Genomic DNA, 5,000 nt, shown 5'->3' on the forward strand with positions numbered 1-5,000 from the left:
TTTAAGACCCATTTGGTGATGGTCTGACAAAAATCATAATTATTATTTTTTTTTTTTATTCAATAATATTTATTATGAATAACATGTTATATATTTCTTTTTGTAAAAGCAAAAAAATTATATAAATGACATAATAAAATATATATTTGAAAAAAAAAAAAATTAATAATAATATATATATCTCATATGTTTTTTCTATTAATTTTAAAACAATAGAGATATAAAAAAAAAAAAATTTATATCAGTAATGGGTGAGACCATCTGATATTTAAAATGAAATTGTAATAATATTATTATATATTAATAATTATTGTATGAAAATTTTTTTTCTTATAATAAGAAAACAAAAATATCATGTATATTATTATATATTTAATATTATAAATACAAATAGTTCCCTGGTTGATCCTGCCAGTAGTCATATGCTTGTCTCAAAGATTAAGCCATGCATGTCTCAGTACAAGCCAAATTAAGGTGAAACCGCGAAAGGCTCATTATATCAGTTATGGTTCCTTAGATCGTACCCACATTTACTTGGATAACTGTGGTAATTCTAGAGCTAATACATGCAAACAGAGTTCCGACCAGAGATGGAAGGAATGCTTTTATTAGATCAAAACCAATCGGTGTAAATTTTAATTTGCATCGTTTAATTTGGTGACTCTGAATAACTTTAAGCTGATCGCACGGTCTCGTACCGGCGACGCATCTTTCAAATGTCTGCCTTATCAACTGTCGATGGTAGGTTCTGCGCCTACCATGGTTGTAACGGGTAACGGGGAATCAGGGTTCGATTCCGGAGAGGGAGCCTGAGAAACGGCTACCACATCCAAGGAAGGCAGCAGGCGCGCAAATTACCCACTCCCGGCACGGGGAGGTAGTGACGAAAAATAACGATACGGGACTCATCCGAGGCCCCGTAATCGGAATGAGTACACTTTAAATCCTTTAACGAGGATCCATTGGAGGGCAAGTCTGGTGCCAGCAGCCGCGGTAATTCCAGCTCCAATAGCGTATATTAAAGTTGTTGCGGTTAAAAAGCTCGTAGTCGAATCTGTGTCCTACACTGTTGGTTCAATGCTCGCATTGTTTAACTAGCATGTTATGTGGGACGTCCTACCGGTGGGTGGTACAGATTATGTATAAAGTATATTTTAGTGTTATTATTTATTTAATGCATTATATATATTTTTATTATGTAATTTGTCGTAAGTGTTTAACCGTTAAGAGCGGTGGCAGCCCCCAATTGCAATCCCGTCGCGGTGCTCTTAATTGAGTGTCGAGGTGGGCCGGTACGTTTACTTTGAACAAATTAGAGTGCTTAAGGCAGGCTCAAATTTTGCCTGAATATTGTGTGCATGGAATAATGGAATAGGACCTCGGTTCTATTTTGTTGGTTTTCGGAACTCCGAGGTAATGATTAATACGGACAGATGGGGGCATTCGTATTGCGACGTTAGAGGTGAAATTCTTGGATCGTCGCAAGACGGACAGAAGCGAAAGCATTTGCCAAAAATGTTTTGATTGATCAAGAACGAAAGTTAGAGGTTCGAAGGCGATCAGATACCGCCCTAGTTCTAACCATAAACGATGCCAGCTAGCGATCCGCCGAAGTTCCTCCGATGACTCGGCGGGCAGCTTCCGGGAAACCAAAGCTTTTGGGTTCCGGGGGAAGTATGGTTGCAAAGCTGAAACTTAAAGGAATTGACGGAAGGGCACCACCAGGAGTGGAGCCTGCGGCTTAATTTGACTCAACACGGGAAACCTCACCAGGCCCGGACACCGGAAGGATTGACAGATTGAGAGCTCTTTCTTGATTCGGTGGGTGGTGGTGCATGGCCGTTCTTAGTTGGTGGAGCGATTTGTCTGGTTAATTCCGATAACGAACGAGACTCTAGCCTGCTAAATAGACGTACTTTACCGGCATCTCAAGGCCCATCGGCTGTTTGTTTCCCATTTCATTCATTTTCATGTGTGTTATGTATTGTATTTATATATGCATGTATTTTTGAGATTTAACGATCAAGATTATATTTTGTATATATTGTGCTTTATGTTGCATATGTTATGGTGTATGGGTACGCAGTTTTTTGATGTGGTTTTTACTGCCGGCGTACAAATAATTCTTCTTAGAGGGACAGGCGGCATTCTAGCCGCACGAGATTGAGCAATAACAGGTCTGTGATGCCCTTAGATGTTCTGGGCCGCACGCGCGCTACACTGAAGGAATCAGCGTGTCCTCCCAGGCCGAAAGGTCCGGGTAACCCGCTGAACCTCCTTCGTGCTAGGGATTGGGGCTTGCAATTGTTCCCCATGAACGAGGAATTCCCAGTAAGCGCGAGTCATAAGCTCGCGTTGATTACGTCCCTGCCCTTTGTACACACCGCCCGTCGCTACTACCGATTGAATGATTTAGTGAGGTCTTCGGACTGGTACGCGGCAATATTTCTGATATTGCCGATGTTGCTGGGAAGATGACCAAACTTGATCATTTAGAGGAAGTAAAAGTCGTAACAAGGTTTCCGTAGGTGAACCTGCGGAAGGATCATTAACGATATATATAAAATATATTTATTTATATTTTTTGTATTGTTTTTAAATATTCCAAAAAATAAAAATATTATTGATAAGAAATATTTTTTTTAACAAAATAACATATTAATATGTAATTTTCTCAAAATATATAATAGTAATTATGTGTTAAAAGAGATTTATTTTGGTTATGATATCATATTAAAGTAATACGCCAAACTTTTTTTATACACATAATATATCTATACATATAATATAGAGAATATTATATAAATATTAATAATATATTTGTTACATATAAAATATTTTTATATTCAATATTATTATTATTATTAAACAATAATTATTAATAAAATCTATAAATAATTTCTCTTATAAAAAAGTGAAATTAAAAATAGAATATATTGAAATTATTTGTTTATATGTATATAATCTCTATTAAGAAAAATAAAATAAGATTATAATTGATATAATCTATATTTTTATTTTTCTATGTTATATAATAAAAATAAAGAAAACACAAGATAAAATTTTTTTAAAGAATAAAATTTATTTCAAATTTAAATTTCTTTATGTTTTGTCTTGATATTTCTTTTTTTTTATTAAAAGTTATTATGTTAAAAAACAAACCCATTTGTTTTGTACCATATTAATATTATATATATTTTTATGTAGAAAATAATTTATAAAAAAAAAATAAATACATTTCTATAAAATATACCAAATATTAATTATTATATCTAGCTAGCACTAACAAAAATATCAAAAATGTTATGTATATATTTATTAATACCATAATATCTTTAATTTATATATATATATTTAAAATAAAATATATAATTTATATTCTAGAAAAATTTTTTTATTTTAAAAGAATTTATAAAGATATATAAATTAATAATTTTATTTTTTATATTAAAAATAAAGATTATTATTAATAATAATACTTACATTTAAAATTTAAAAAGATTACCCTGGACGGTGGATCACTTGGCTCGTGGGTCGATGAAGAACGCAGCTAATTGCGCGTCAACTTGTGAACTGCAGGACACATGAACATTGACATTTCGAACGCACATTGCGGTCCTTGGATACTGTTCCCGGACCACATCTGGCTGAGGGTCGTATACATTATATTAATATAATAAAAGATTATTTTACATAAAATTTTTTTTATGAAAAAGAAATTTATCAATAATTAAAAAAGAAAATTTATTTTTTCATATTTAATTAAATTGATAAATAAAATTTTTATAAAAGAAATGTAAAATTATTTATATATGAATGTTTTACGCCAAATATAAGAAAAAAATAAATATAAAATGTTTTTAATAGCATTTAAAATTTATATATTTTTTATTATTTGTCGACATTTTTAAATTAATATATCAATATTATTTTTTATCATTTATATATAATATTATAAAACTTTATGTTAATAATAATATTAATAATAAATGATATTAATAATATATTTTTAAAATATTAAATAAAGAAGAATAAACAAAAATATTATATATTAATATTTTGTTATGGAATATTTTATTTGTAATAAAATTTTCAATATACTCGAAAAAAATTAATATATATAATTATTTATTTTTTATTTTCTTCTCTTTAGATAAATATAAAAATAATATTATATAATAATATTAAAAAAATTTGAGTATGAATAATTAAGAAAATTGTTTACTTATAAAATATAACAAAAACATAATATATAAAAAAAATTTTTGTTTTAATACTTCTAAAAACTTTTACGACCTCAGAGTAGGTGAGATTACCCGCTGAATTTAAGCATATTATTAAGCGGAGGAAAAGAAACTAACTAGGATTCCCTTAGTAGCGGCGAGCGAACAGGGATAAGCCCAGCACTGAACCCCGTGGCTGATAAACAGACACTTGGGGAATGTAGTGTTTAGGAAGATTCAATATAAACCTATTGTTATATAATACATCCAAGTCCATCTTGAATGGGGCCATATACCCATAGAGGGTGCCAGGCCCGTAGTGATTATTATTGATGATAGGTGAATCTTTCCTTAGAGTCGGGTTGCTTGAGAGTGCAGCTCTAAGTGGGTGGTAAACTCCATCTAAGGCTAAATATTACCACGAGACCGATAGCGAACAAGTACCGTGAGGGAAAGTTGAAAAGAACTTTGAAGAGAGAGTTAAAGAGTACGTAAAACCGTTCAGGGGTAAACCTGAGAAACCCGAAAGGTCGAAAGATGAGATTCATTTACTTTTTATCGTTAATCAACCAATTTGTACTAGCATGTGACAAAAATTTTTATTAGGAATTTATTTTTAGTAAAAATATATGCACTGCTGTATATTGTTAATTGTATGATAACGAGGTATGCACTTCTCATCTTGTAGGACGTTGCGACCCATTAAATATTAATCTATAGGCATTGGTGCGTTGATTAATGTACAATATTATTTTTTGATAATATTTTGTGTATGTT

General features: G+C 31.1%; 2 non-coding genes across 2 annotated transcripts; both read left to right on the forward strand.

Moving 5' to 3' along the window:
• The first annotated feature begins 395 nt into the window (after positions 1 to 395).
• Positions 396 to 2,551, forward strand: LOC123304016. Its single transcript, XR_006536077.1, has one exon. It is a non-coding gene; the product is annotated as a small subunit ribosomal RNA (ribosomal RNA).
• A 951-nt stretch (positions 2,552 to 3,502) lies between these two features.
• Positions 3,503 to 3,657, forward strand: LOC123304014. The gene has a single exon (XR_006536075.1). It is a non-coding gene; the product is annotated as a 5.8S ribosomal RNA (ribosomal RNA).
• Positions 3,658 to 5,000: the final 1,343 nt, after the last annotated feature.

This window comes from Chrysoperla carnea, assembly GCF_905475395.1.
Source record: "Chrysoperla carnea chromosome X unlocalized genomic scaffold, inChrCarn1.1 SUPER_X_unloc_179, whole genome shotgun sequence".
NCBI classification, from domain to species: Eukaryota; Metazoa; Arthropoda; class Insecta; order Neuroptera; family Chrysopidae; genus Chrysoperla; species Chrysoperla carnea.